The sequence below is a fragment of the Monopterus albus genome, unplaced genomic scaffold (assembly GCF_001952655.1).
Source record: "Monopterus albus unplaced genomic scaffold, M_albus_1.0 scaffold4.1, whole genome shotgun sequence".
Lineage (NCBI taxonomy): Eukaryota > Metazoa > Chordata > Actinopteri > Synbranchiformes > Synbranchidae > Monopterus > Monopterus albus.
The window spans coordinates 913,795-929,744 of record NW_018127884.1 but is presented as its reverse complement, the minus strand read 5'-3'; positions in this window follow the sequence as shown (position 1 = coordinate 929,744).

Sequence of the window (15,950 nt, the reverse complement as noted above, 5' to 3'; positions counted from 1 at the left end):
ATGCTCTGTGAAGATGCTGCAGGATGCAGAGACGCTTAACCAAAACCCCGAACCCGAAGGGGGATGATGATGACGATGATAATGATGAAGCTGCCAGTGCTGTCGCCGATAATGTAGAAAAAAAAGAATGGTCCTCTATAGCTTTTACACCGTCGGTGATTATGTAAAGGAAAATAGCAGTCATTGGCTCTAAAGGGACGCATCAAACGCGAATAAGCCAACCTGTTAGGCTGTTGTCAGGTAGGCTACACTAATTGAGGTGGACATTAAAAGCCAAAAGACTGAAGCACGTTAAAAAAAAGATGCATTGCAGCGTAAATATGACTTGTCAAGGATAAACACAGACACAGACAGTGCCTGTGTGAGAGTCACAAATAATTGTACTCTAGACAGAGAAGCCGTTGTCTAAGCATATTTGCGCGGAGTGCATATGCACGCTCTGCCCGCCACGCTCGGCACCCTGTAGCCACTCATCAGCATTTGTCCTTAAGAAATAACCTTGACAGTTTATCCCCAGACATGAAACTATACAGCAGCATGCGGTGCGCGCTCTTTGCGTAATGGGTGAATTGGATTTCCTTTTAAGTTTACTGCCTCGTGCTAGAGTTGTGATGATCTGAGGAGGCTGTGATGTGACTGGAATAGACACAACCGCAGGTGATCTTACTTTATATACGTTTCAAAGCAACAAGAGCAGTTTGAACCGTGTAACTTGAGGCGCCTGACCCCAAACCGCATGTCAGAAGTGACGCAAGGTAACTAGAAAAGAGCAAATAATTAATTAAAAAATGGAATCAGTGTCGGCCAAACAGATCCAGCCATCACTAAATAGCCACCGCCATCCAATCATGACTTTATTTCAATGCAGTAGATAACACTGTTTCACCCAGGGCTCTCTGCCTGCTGAGCTCACAGGCGGAGTAGCTGCCATGGTAAACACTGCCATCTTGAGGCAGACCCTGACAAATGCCTGATTTGTGCTGTGAGCTTCAAATCTTCACAAAATATAGCCACCTACACATTTCTGCGTCAAGACTTAAGATTCCTACTTTTTGACATTTGTGAGAAGTGACCACAGAATAAACGACACAATGAGTGACTCAGTAAGGAGCAGAGCGAGGTGCAAAGTGAAGAGACAGTTAAAGTGACAATGAGCCCAGGTGTTGGCAAATGGTGATGGAAGTGATGCGAAGAACATGGGACCCACACTGTTGGGGTGAGAACTAGGCTGCACATGTCTCTTGAGAGGCTGGCTTTCTGTCTGGTCAGCAGTCCATTAGCACAACCAACCTGGTAGACTGACCTTTATGTCTCTGAATCTAGTCCTCAGTGTCCTTTGCAAGAGAGAGTAGTTAAAGGAGTGATCTGTCACTTCAGTTTAAAGTCTGACACCCTGATGTGGAGGAAAGAGGGACAACATTACTGGCCAGAGCGCTGAAACACTTTCTTGCTGTGCTGGCCAGCTGGAGTCATTAGGAACTTATCGCTTACTTTCATTTTCTCACTGGGAGTGTGTATGTGTTTTGGGTTTGTCCACAGAGCAAAAACATATTTCTATGTAATAAAAAATTCCAGCATTGCTCTCTAAGGTGCTCAAGTGTGTTAAAATGGCAACGGTTGTACAGTAACTGGGAACATTGGACAAAAAGTACACTCTGAGAGACAGAGATCCCCACATCTTGTGACATAATTGTTAACATATTGGTCACCAATGCTGTCAAGCCTCCTCTGATTTGCCATCTTAGGCCAGGAATTAGTAAAATCTTATTTATTACTTTTTACAAACATAGTTGTCTTTATTATTGTTGTTATTATTGGTTTCTACTATGATTATGTGTCACATGACCTTGGGCTAATGCAGAAACTGCATCAGTCTCAATTCCACATTTACCTAATCTCTGAGGTTAGTTATCTCCATATTTAGTTTGTTTTGAACAAGCTGCAGTTAATGTTTCTGCCAGTCAAGATACTCACGTGTGATGAATAATGTAGTATGCTAATATATGCTCTAGGTCTTGTGGTGTACATCCTAGGATCTCATATGAAAGCAAGAGCATAAGGGAAGGGTCCAAACCTAAGGTCTTATGATTCCCTGTATACCAGACACAGTCAATCACCTTGGTTTAACTCTCACACTGATTTTATTGACTAGTTCATGCTGTTGAATTGGCTTCATGAATAATACAAAGAACAAATATGTTTATCTTTCATGCCCATTAAAGTACAAGGTCAAACAGGTAATTCATGTTTTTTTTTTACCTTAAATAAGGTCTAAGGAGTTGGTGCTGGAAAATGTAAGCATTCATGTCACAACTTTAATACTCAGGCAAGAGGTAGCAACCATGTCTGATAGCTGAAGTTAAAGAGCCCCTAGATGCACTTTGTCAAAGTGTCAGTATTCCCTTAGTAACACAGACATCAACACCTGGCATTTTAATTTGAACATTTTGTACTTCTACTGTATATAAAGAAATAATTGTTGCTGTGTTGGTATTGGAACATGATGTTTTAACATTCCCAATGAGAACATTGTTTTCACCATGAGTACAGTACATCTTCACTGAGAATATTCTTTACAACTGTAACGGAGTGCCTGAAAGTGACAGATTTTGGTCAAGAGTAGAACAAGTTCAGAAATTCAGTTTTAAAATATCTCTGTCTCTTGACACACTAGTTATCCTTTGACATAATTGGGGTTATTCTCCATGAGGGCCTTCACTACAAGAGGTGGGAAAAGCTCTACTGCATGACAAATATTCATATAGCAGAGGCTGTATAAAGTGTGAGATCTGTTTAAATTTCAGTGGTGTCTCTTCCCACAGTGTACAGATGTTCAAAATAATGCAGAGCAATGCAGTGAGAAGAACTCCAATTACTTAAATCCCTTGTAATATCTAAAAAATAATTACCTCAAGATATCTTAAAAGAAACAATAACTGTTGTGAATACTTGTTTTTACTTTTTACTTTCCCCCGTTCTGTAATCAGCAGAGAAAAACACCTGGGGGGCACTTAGGACATGAGCTGAATCCTGCTGCTTAAGATACCGCACCACCTCCCGGCTGAGCAACGGTGGAGCTTAACATTGGACTTATGGAATAATAATTTTTTAGCTGTTTTAGCCATGACCAAAACTCTCCTGCAGACACCGTTGTTTACTTTTTTACATCTCTTTCTACCTATAATGTTTTGGCAATGTATAAACAGAGTAACCATTTTCTACTTGTATGGTTTAGTTCTTTTTTTTTAAATCCCTCTGAGTGGTTTCATTTGTCCCTTGTCAATACCACCAAAGACACTCTGCAACTGCTGATGAAAATTTAGGCCTTTTCCCTTAAACCCTTTTGCCAGTGCGACTTCTCTCAAGAGTGGTAATGACCCAGTGGATAATTGGCATTGCACACGCTGTGGACCCTGAATACTAATCAGAGCTTCTAATCATGCATCTCCAACTTAAAAGTGTAGATACATAGGAGTGAACATTTTGAATAGGAAATGTTTTTTAAATTTCCTTGAAAGGGATTTCAGTGGAATCGAATCTTTGAATTCCCCTGAGGAAATGATGCTGCATCTTTTAATAAGGTGGTAACAACCTGCTTTGATATGTTCTGGGACGCAACTTTACAGCGGTGGGCTTATGAGTTAAAATGTAAATGCTTGTTCAAGGTAATTTTTTGATTCACCATATGGCAAGCCTTGGTTGCTGCTGAGTTTTCCTAATTATTGTTTAACCATTTTAAAGATATTTGTCATGCATCCAGTACATCCTTTACTGCCTGACAGGTGGCATTTGAGAAGTATAATGTCATTCATAATAATCCTTAGAACACAGATTGACATGTTGTTTGATTAAAGAAGATATCCTGGGTGGATTAGAGTTTCAAGATTTCATACCTTCCCTGCTGTATGACTGAAATTTGCTTGCTCCTGCTGCTTTCCATCTCTCCTCATTTTTAGTTCTCCCTGACACATTTGAATCACATATCACTTACCAGTCCTTGCACTGAAAAAGGTCAAACACCACCTCTCACACACTCACACACACACACACACACACACACACACACCCCAATCTCCTTTCTTACTGATGTGAAAGCCAGAAGCCTGCCTGTAGTGGTTGAAATGGATCCTGGTCAAAGACTGCTCAGAACCAGGGAAAGAAAGTTCAGCAAGATTCTTCCTTGTTCGCCACACAGGCTGATCTGACCTTGTGCAATATGAATGAAGACAGAGCAAGTTATTAGATAGTTGAAATGCACTGCGACACCAGTACTTTCTCAGATCCTGTCAAAACGAGTTGTATATTATTGACAGGGACTTTAAAGTTTTTTTCTTTGTAGCAATTCAGTAGACGCTTTAAAATATACTTTATCTCACATTTATTTGTTTTGTTTTGCAAAACCGCTTGACACAGTGTGTACTAAATTCAAAACCCCACATGTCACAGCTTGTGCATGTTTGTTGTATGTTTGTTAATGCCCAGATAACTATTTTTAATAACTGACAAGCAATTAGATACCATTTCCTCAGAGGTACACTAGCACACATTTTATCATGCTGTGAACTTTCTAAAACAAGCTCCAGTCAAGTGTGAAATGTATAATGATTTCATATACTGTAGTGCTGGATGTGCAGCTACAGCTCTATAGTGACTATATCTCTTAAATACATCTGGATTAAACTTGGAATGTAATGCTAATTTATATCTAGTAGTAATTATGACTCTGGTAGGGAAGGCAGCTTGTGACAAGAGGGAAGATAGCAGGAAAATACATACTGTATATCCTGGGACTCTAATGTGTCATTTTAAAGGTCAAACTTCGTGCAGTCTTGTCATGCATTAGCCAACCAGCTTCACATTTACTAAGAGGATGTGACTAATTATTCATTTGCACAGCTACTGGGCTACTTTACTGATGATGTTCTGCATACATGTAAAAGTACAACATAGATTCAGATATAGGACAGTTAATTTTGATTAACTTTCTGGTTTTTCAAAGTTTAGCATCCACAAAAAAGGAATTAAATCAACAAGAATGCGCTGCACTGAAAAAAATGATGAATCTTGCAGAAGATCTGTTCAAATTTTCCTTAGATTTTATTCACACAAACATATCCCCGTGCATTATTGCCACCATTCACTGTGCTACCAAACCAAAATTAGAAATGCATTATTTCAGTCTTCTATTCCCGATTTTCTTCTTTATAAACCACATATGATAAGTATTGCCTTTTAGAGTTGGGTTAAAAGCATCTACATAGACTATTCTATTATTTAAAAGAGCATTATGCGCTTTGCCATTTTAAAATATTACACACACACATACAGTATATATACATTTATATGGCTGAATGTACTGTATGTAACATGTAATGTAACATGTAATATGCTGTATTGGACTTATCACAGCAGATTTCAAAATTTCAAAAACGTTATTGTTGGAGACTGTCAGACTGTCATTGTTAAACAGTCTGTCTTAATAAAAGCTCAAACCTCTTCTGCAGACTGGGTACCACCAAAATAGTATAATGAACTGAGTCTTCTACCAAATGTCTTTACTTGCATCCAACAAGGATACAGAGAGAAAGAAAACAAACCCTCCTCTGCCAAATACACTGTCAAATTACTAAGATCACCTCGTAGGTGTGCAGTCATTGGAGCAGCTAAACTTTTATGTAAAATACACCCACTTATCAGTTTTAATCACTGGTCTACAACAGTGAGTGAGTCATTCCCTCAGAATGAGGTGCCATAAATTCATCCTGTTATTACAAAAATGAATTCTAATGCTGGATATGGACACTGCAGTGAAAGAAAGAAATTAAAATGAGAAAATGTCTCTTAAATTAAAGCAAATGAGGAGCCTGACCCCGACCCTGAACCTTTTCATGTTCAAAATATTGCATTCAAGATTTACTAGTTTCAAACTTGTAAATACCCCTCAAGTGTAATTACAACAGGGTATGCTTTTATCCCTATTTTTCTGAAAGTGCTGATAAATAATACAAGTTTTCCTCACGGACAGGTTTTTTTCTCCTTACTGACCAACTCTGACTATCATACAACCATGTCTCAACACTATATATGGTAACCACACTCATAACTTCAACAAGATAAACTTTCATGTCTTTTCTATTCTATTACCTATGTAGCACCGAAAACAATCTGCACGGCCAGAACCTAATTCACCTTACTGGCTAATTCAGTAAAAGCTGCAAGAAACTGATGATTTTTTTTCTATGACTTCCTGCTTGCTAACAATGCATAAGAGTAATTTACTTTTGTAAAGAAATGGTGACTCTACACATAATTTTACATGCAATGCGGGATTTCAGCTTTAAATCACTGCCCAGAGGGATAAGGTATTATCAGATGACAACATACAATTTATGTTTAGCAAATGAGATGCGGAATAGAAAATGTCACTCTCTGTGGCTGTGTTTCTAAAAGCACAGAATCAGCTGAGAAAATAGTGTCATGTGTTGTTGTCACTCATTTTGTATGGTGTGATGTCGGACGCAGGGGCTGCCAATAATCATGTTTGCATAGTGAATACAGCAAACGACCATTTAAAGGGCCCTTAATTCACGCTCTTCATAGGTTTTTATACTCTCTTGGTTCTTTGCCCTGAGAATGTTTGCAATATGAATGTTTCTCATTTGGCTATAAATAGTAATTTGTAACACCCAGTGCACAGTCTGTCTGTGAGAAACACATACAGCACATAAGATATACACTGTGGTGTCCATCTTGCAAAAGTGCACAAGAGACGGGTCTGTTTATGTTATAATTATTAAGTTGTTTCTGAGAGGTCTACATGTTTTTTCTAGCAATTTATACCCTCCATGTACTCTACATTGTGCTTCTTCTATGGTTCATATAAACATCTTTGAAAGCTGAGACAGAGAACCAGATGTGAATACTATTTTCAGACTTAGTGACCTTGTTTAACATCTCTTCTCTGTTTCCAGAAAGAAGCACTGAATGCCCCAACCAGCATCCATCCATCCATTTTCCACCTCACAGCTCATGTCTTGGTTGTGGTGGCAACAGGCTAAACAAGGTGCATTTCACTGACAACTATTTGCAATTTTATCCATAATAGATACTTAAATGTAACTATTACCTCTGGCCTTTAAGGGACTGCAGCTGGTGAAAAGTCACAGGTGCAGAGCGATGAGTTTCATTTTCTTCCTTTCCAGGTTTTCCTCTTCAGCCTGGGACAGCCAGTGAGACGGCTCTGTGGGGATTCAGAAGAATCTGTGACTATAATTGTTTCCTAATGTGCTTCCTCTCCCCACTAATTGAGGATCACATTGTCTATTATGATCTATGGTTTACACACACCAACATCAGCAAAATGTAACCACAACTGTTGACTAATGAATTGTGTTATACCCGTAAAATATCCACAGTAAACTTAGTGAATTTCATGACCTATTCATTCAGTTGGATGTCAGCCTGCTGGACCTCTGCCAGTTTGCAGCAGAGTTTCCCCAACCTGTATTTCTTTACAAGGCATTTCTAGGCATGCAGGTTTAAACAACCATGGACATATATAAATAAATAAATAAATACAAGCAAATCAAATCACAACAAAAATGCCCTTGTCGATACCACCTAAGCACCACTGAAACTGCTGATGAAAATATAGGCCTAGGAAATGATTTCCAATTTCTTTGAAAGAAATTTCAGTGAAATCAATACTTTAAATTCCCTTGAGGAATAGATGCTGCATACAGTGAACAACAGCATACTTTGATATGTTCTGGGCAGGCTTTTGAGTTAAAATATTAATGCTTGTTCAAGGTAATTTGTTTGAGTCACCATATGGCAGCACAGGGTTGGTGCTGAGCTTACCTAATCATTGTAAAAACCGTTTTAAAGGCATTTTTCATGCAGCCAGCACATCCTTTACTGCCTGACAGTTGGCATTTGAGAAGTACAGCGCCATTCATAATAATCCTTTGAACACTGACTGACACGTTGTTTGATCAAAGGCATCCAGGCGGGATTAGAGTTTCAAGATGCCAAAAGTGCAAAAAATATCACTAATAAGAAATGCTTCCTCTGTCTTTGTACCATCCCCATGACTGTAATTTGCTCTCTCCCTTTGCTTTCCGTCTCTGCTAATTTTTCCTTCTCCCTGACGTACTTGAATCACATGTCACTTTCCAGACTGCACTGAAAAAGGTCAACCATTCCCTCTTAGTCTCCTTTCTTACTGACATGAAAGCCAGAAGCCTGTCTGTAGTAGCTGAAATGGATCCTAGTCAAAGACCACTGTAAGGAAGTTTGTCAATAGCCTTCTAAATCCCTTAGTCATCGCTCTTGTAGATATAGATAATCACAAATCAATTCTGATTAACTGAAATTTTATATAATTAAGGGAGTTTCTGCTTTGACATTTTACAGGAAATTAGGTACGCCTGTATGGTTTAATGCAATCTAAAGAACATCTCACTTTAGAAAGCTTGTGTTTTTGGTGACATTATCAGAAATGTGTTAGTTAAAGGTCCTATATTGGAATACACTATACTGAAAAGTTGCTTTTTTTGCCCTTTTCATTTACAGAACTGAGTGAAACTGAACCTTGTTGAAAAAAAGATGGAACTGAACCTAAACCAAATGGGAGTTTTGTGAGTGAAACAATTTATGTTGTGTTGGATTCTCTTTTTTCTTAAATGGCTAATTCTTTTGCTTTGGATATACAGCCAAAGAGTCCGAGTTAATTTTATACAGTGTATTTTCTCCTCTCATTCAGTGGTTTTTGGGGTGTATGTAAGTGTGTTAGTACACTGAACTGCATCCTTTGTGTAGCTTGACTTAAAAAAAAGAAAAACTATTTACAGCTGACTGGCTCCCAAAGGTTGAACAAAAACCTAGTCAAACTGTCACACATGCTATGGATAGAAACACCTCTGAATCCAGTACAATGCCCTCACTAACACCTCTATGATAGATGTCAACAAAATGGAATATTACAGGCATCATAAGTATTGCCTTTATGGAAGAGCAGCTGTATGTAAAAGTAATTTGCTTTATTATTATTATTTTGCTGCACTGAAATTGGATGAACATACAGTATGTGCTATGTAACTATCACAAAATGGATGAGGCAGGAGACCATACAACCCTGTATCTTCTGTATTTGACCTATACATACCTGATATACAGCAGTTATGGTTATATGAACCACTTTCTTAACCCTTTTATTTCTATTTTATTTTGTTATTAATATTTTTTCTTTCAATTTGCAAAGCTGAAGAATGGTTGTTCTTGTCAGCTGTCCACATCAGCATGTACCTAATACAAGATATACACATGACCATTCATCATGTTTTATGCATTTAGTTTACATCTCATAAGTCTGTTAGCCCACTTTACAAAACTGTACCTTTTCATATAATTTTCAAAGGTAGCAAAGATGTACAATGTTCCTAGTATGTGGGCATGCTGTCACTTTGTGGAAAAGAAAATGGTTATGTTCCCATTTCAGCTGACTCAAAGAGATAAAGGGTAATATTCCTTGTTTAGTATAAATGAGTGTTGCTTTTTGATGCAATAATGCTATAATAGTAACTCCATAATGACATCTTGTACCAGAATAATGTACTGTACGTGTCAATTAAAAGTGATGAAGCAATGCAGAGATGGAGGAAAAAGTTGGTGGGTGGGCACTTTTCTTTTCCCTGTTGTAGTGTATAGTGTGTAGGGTGAATAAATGTGTCTCAGAGTGGGTTTGCCTCCAACCCACTCCTTAAAACATGCTTTACATAATTGTATTGATAATTACAGTGTTCGGTAGGTTTAATCAGTAGCAGTCCCAGTTTGCTCCAGTTTCTGCAGAGCATAGGGATTTAAACACAGTTCTGGATGTGTGGGTAATACTGCCACGCTGTGCACTGATGAACAAAAGTAAAGGGGATAGTTACTAAACCTAAATCACGGTCAGGCACAGAAAATATTGCGGCACCACAATTTTTCAATTTAGAGGCATATTTACCAACACTGACAATGTAAATGAGCACAGATGCAGCTGTGCTTCAGCTGTACTGCGCACAGGTGGACCAGAAGGGACAGTAGAAAACAGTGTGTTTACTGTGACTTAACTTTAATATATTTGAAGACATCAACAAACATATTTCAGAGCTGCAATCACACAGTCTCCTGCCAGTCATTTTTATTTAATTCAGTCACTGAAGCATGGTTAGACCTGAAAGCCTATATTAGTCCTTCACACTCTCCCCTGACAAGCGTGGCGATTTAAAAACATCCTCTCAATCCTCAAACATGTTCTTAACTCTGACAGGATCTCAGATGACTAACATCTGCCATGCTGACAGCAGTGTTGCAAATTTTACACCTGCTTTCTCCTGACATTACATTTCGGCTGCAGTTCCCCCCGTCGCGGTGGTGGTAAATCGGGCGCTGAGGGTATTTGTATACATTTTTACTCTTCTCCCTTATTTTGCATCCCTGAACAGGAGCACCTTAAAATACATATTGCCTAAGAGCAAACACACAAATTCCTGTAGTGCTGAGTTTCTTCAGTTTTTCCAGCGCAAAACCCCTCAGCCGCTCCATAGTAAATATGAACACATACAGTTTCACCGTTGTAGCGCCAAATGTTGAGCTGTAAAACCTTCGTAAATATCCGCACACAAGTACAGAAGGCCCTACGTGGCACAGAAATGCTTTGAGGTACACTAAATACTAGCATAAATGTCAGTGTACTAAGATGTTCACAATGACAGTGTTAACGTTCTGCTGTTTAACAGGTATAATGTTCACTATGTTCACCATCTTGGTTTATATTTTGAGCATGCTAACATTTGCTAATTAGCCTTAAACACAAATTACAGCTGAGGTTGTGGGAGTGTCATTAGTGGTAATTAGTGGTAAGAAATGTCAAAAGATTGTGTCATCTGGGAACCACACTGCTATATAAAGTTTGTACCAAAGTTGTAGAGATTTTACACAGAACTGTGAGAATTTTGATCCTTCGGCGATGCTAGATGAAATGTAGGTAATCACCAAAGTCATTAGGATCCATCCAGCAATTGTTGAGATATTTCAGACTAAAGATAAAAGTACTGGATCAACAAACCAACTGACAGACTAACACCAGCATCCCTATGTCCAGCATGGCGAGAAAAATGTCACCTACTGTATAAATATTGTGATCATATTAGGCAAATAATCATCTTCTAACTGGTCTGGAACATTATAGCCTTGGATTCCTTGGCTTTGTACATTTTAGTTTGAGGAGTACTAATCATGTTACAGAACCTTAGAAAAAGCTGTTGTAGACCAAGTCAAATTTAAACTGTGAATTTGACATTGTAACTTTGGATACAACCTTTTACCACTTCCCTTTTTTAGCTTCAGCAACCAGAACCAAATATCAAATAGTAGCCAAATTCAGGAGTGGAATGTTTGCTTCAGTTGACCTGTTTAAGCTCAACCTATTAGATGCATTGAACAGGGGCCACTGATGCAAGCAGTGATTGCAGGAGCCAGACAGATGCCCATCAAGCAGAGTCCTCTGCATATAGGATACAGTGAAGACCTGTCTACCTGTCCACTTGTCTGCTGAGCAGTTCTTATCATGGCTGGAACATTGCAACATTGATATGGCTCACTTCCTGTTTGTGTCTTTTGTCACCACTAAATGATCCCCAATTATTGACACGTTTTCCTGACAGAACTATTAAAACTATTCACTCACCTTGATAAAGAACTGATTACTGTGGCTTGTTCATCTGTTTTGCATTTTGTCTTGTCAGACAGTCTATTATTTTAAAAGAAAAAGCATGTATCTTCAATTCAGAGTAGCTCTGGTAGTTTCTTCTTGAAACAGTTCCCGGATATCTTCTGTAAAACTCTATCATTGCAATAATGACCCTTAATCTTTTTGGCTCACATATCACATCTCAAGCTCAAGTGCATGTGGGTTATGAATGCTGTAATGCGTTTGGTAAAAATAGTGGATAACTGGTAGATATAATTTACATTTTTTTCTTAGTCCCATTTAGTGCAAGTATAGCTATTTCCTACTTGAGATCAGAAGAGAGAAATGACAGATGAAGATATTCTCAGGGAGCAGCTCATGAAATATATTGTTCCAGAGAGGCTTTATTTTCAGGGTAGGCATTTGAAATCAGTATTACAGTGTGAAGTGTAAAGTGTAAAGTGTGTACAGAATAGAAGTAGATCTTTATAACTGTGCCAAACACTGGTGCTTATCCAGAAGTAGGAACAACATGGGTTAGTGTAAACTTGACACAAGATAATTCTCTCCAACATGGTATTCTCCTCATAGCTTAGCCTATTTGTACTTTATTAAGGGTTTGCTCCATATGCTTCCATACACATTCAGTGCAGTAGAGTAGAAGGTGCCAGTTTAATAGGGCAGCAACATTATATACAGGTATTAATACTGACAATATTTTAAATTAATTATTGTTGGGTTAGTAATTTCATTCTATATGTGTTCCATGCAACAACTGGCAGTCATATGTCCCGGTCATATGCCAAAAATAGCTTAAGACATCTGAGACGTTTGTTTACAACATAGAGTATGAATATTTTAAACAAGACCTTTCTCCTAAAGTTTAATGTAGCCACAATGTCTGTGTTTTTGTCTCTGTGTAAGGAGCTATATGATTTTAGAATCACCATGAAGGGTAAACTAGAATAGGCTAGATTCAGCATATGGATGCCAAGGATTTCTCCTGCCACTATAAGTACCACAGTACAGTTAAGAGAGGGAGGAAGGTGTAGGAGTAGGAGTAGGAGGATGCATGTGTATGTTTCATGTATCCATCTATGTTGATCTGTCTATATTGCTGTTAATCTCACTCGAATTCATCAAAGTAAACCACCTCTTCAGTCCTGCTCCTTTGTTCAATGTTCACTTACATGTAGTGAGATGCAAATAATATAATGGATTCCAACTGGAATCTTTGAAATCACTTTTTTTTTTTTTTTTTTTTATTCCAAAGCAAAAAATCTATACACCTGAGAAGGTCAACTGTCTCCTAAAAATTGAGTTTCTGCACAACTAAACTGCAACAGCATGTTTTGTAGGAAATGCAAGCAATGACTGGATTATGTTCAGAGGCAATATATTATTTGAATGAATGAAGTGCTACATTTATTAACAGTGTCAAAGTCACTGGGAAGTGGTTAGGGTGGATGGCAGGCTTCTCATCCCATCCCGTCTGTGGTCAAATGCAGATAGATATGTAGTGTGTGAAGTCACGGTTACATTGTGCTCCTTTCTCTAACCTTAACCAAATGAAGAATTAAACATAGAGTAAGTAGAAAAAAAGTTTAAAGTTGCTGTACTAAGCATATTTTGGCAGAAAACAAATGCATTATCTGGGAACATTTTACTGACATGTCCAGTATCACCAACTACATACAGTAAATTAACAACATGTCCTCATTACATTAACAGAAAACATTATATGGTCACTATGTATCCCCCTAAATGTATTTGCTGTTTCAGATCAGTTGTATAGAAAGGTATGGAAAAGTACAACTCTATTAAAGCCAAGTTGTTCTTAAGAATTTCCACTAAATAGCATATAGAGTATAACCGAGGGACCAAATACTGTAATTAAAAACATATTATTGCAAGGTTTGTGATAGGATAAAAACCTCAACATCGTTTGTGTTTATGTGCAGATCACCCCAAATCCCCTTATAAATAAACTGCTTTTCCAACAAATAACACCCCTGTGCCCCCACAGTGATTTTTCCATATATGCAATGCTTTACTCTGTGACTCTGTGTCTGTGGTGTTTTGGATCTTTCTTCCTCAAATTAAATTTGAATTGTTCCATAAGGGGTCAAACATCTTGAGAGAATAAACACGGCGCAGCATGAAATTAGACTGTTGTTGGAAACGGCAGAGGTATGCTTAGATACAAATTTCTTATTACTGAAGTGTTTGCACACAGATCTGTGCTGTGGCTGACTGGTCTGCTGCAATAGTGAGCAAACAAACATTCCCTTTGTCATTTCCCTGGTAGACAACAGATTTAAACCGTATCCAACCTTACATGGGTAGATTTGGGAATTTTAAGTATGACTTTATTTGATTCTTTTTTGACAGTTTTGCATGAAATCAACTATGTTGGTTTGAACTGAATCATAATAGCACTTAAGAGAGTCAGAGTTCCAGAACAGATGGAGAAAAACATTATTTACAAAACAGCATATTTATTGTAATGATACGAAAAATGTAAAAAATAAATAAATAAAACAGACTCAGATGAAGTTAATGTACTCAAATACACCTTTGGTGAAAAAGAAAACATGTGGTATGTTAATTTTGATGGATTTGCAATAAAGCTCCCACCAGTCTGCACCTTGTTGTTCTTAAAATACAGAAAATATGTACATTATGAACATTTTGCAACTTTGCAGATAAAATACATTAACATTTCCTAATTTTGCTGAATGTGTTTCTTTCAATACATGTTCTTGCAAATTAGTGGCATATAAACACAGGAGACATAAGTGATTATACATTATCTACAACAATCTTAATGGGAATTTGAATTTTGACTTTTGTTGTTAGTTACATTAATAGAGGCAGAGTAAGGCATTGTCAGAAGTGGGTCAACCTTCCTAGGTAGGGGCAGTTAAAGGCCCAGTCTGTCATTCTACATGACCAACCTCAGTCCCAGCTCTCTCCATTTGCCTTTGGACAACAGTTTGGACATAGCTTTCACAGCAGCAGAGAAAAGGCGTGAAGACCAAGTTTGTGAGGATCCTTGGAAAGCGCCCAGACAGCTTGTTTATGCCAGATCAGTGTTTCCAATACATCGGCCTTACCTGGGCAACTTGCCCAGGCAAACGTGTTTCCACCCAGGAAGATTCATTTTAATTCAAATTCAAATTTACACCACATAAAACCAATCTGGCTGTGCAATGATGACAAACTTCCTGTGCAACATGACAGCAATGCCAAGATTACATATGGTCCCAGTTCACCGCTGGACCCTAATCACTTATCCAAGGCAAGTAATTATTTCACAAGTCACAAGAGGTCTTGATATATTAAAGTTCCATCTACTGAATCATTTCTACATATATACAGTATAAGTCAAAATTATTTCTATATATGTATCAGTCATTTAATTCTGAGCACCTTTTATGTCACAGCTGGAAAACATGCCATCATTACCTATAAATGGATGTAACAGCACGTCAGCAAAAGCATCTGTGGTGCAGACATGTGGACAGCAATCACTGTCTATTAAGTGGCATCCTCTAACCTCTCATTTCCACCAGATGAGGCTGTGTTGTGTTCTGTCTGAGAAGTGGGCACCAGAGCTGATCGCTGCTAGTCTAGTCAATGGTTATGATTCCACAGGGTGTACTTCGTTAAAGATATACATCTAGTCTTTTGTTGATGGATGCCGCATTTGGGAGGCTTCTGACAAAGTTTGACCCACCAATCAGACAGGTTTACCCCAAAATATATCTATATGAAACATAGATAGGCCATGAAATGATTAGCCTATGAGGATGAATGCATTGTTAACAACTAAAACATAGCCACAAAACTTCAATCTGTGTTTTATAATGACTTAAAATCTGGCCCTTAACTGTAGCCTTTGTCTATAGGCTACAGCACAACAAAGTAGTTGTTTATTTATGCCCCATTGTAAGTGTGGCACAACAGGGGTAGAATGTACAGTGAAACAGTTTAGATGACAACCTCTACATTTATTACCCATTAATCCATCAAGAAATCAGGGTTGTAGCGATACTTGTTTGCTGTAGTGGTTTAGATACTTAGTTAGTTAGTGTGTTTGATGATGCTAAACCATCCATCCATCCATCCATCCATTTTCCTCTGCTTATCCGGGACTGGGTCGCGGGGGCAGCAGTCTAAGCAAAGATGCCCAGACTGCCCTCTCTTCAGACAC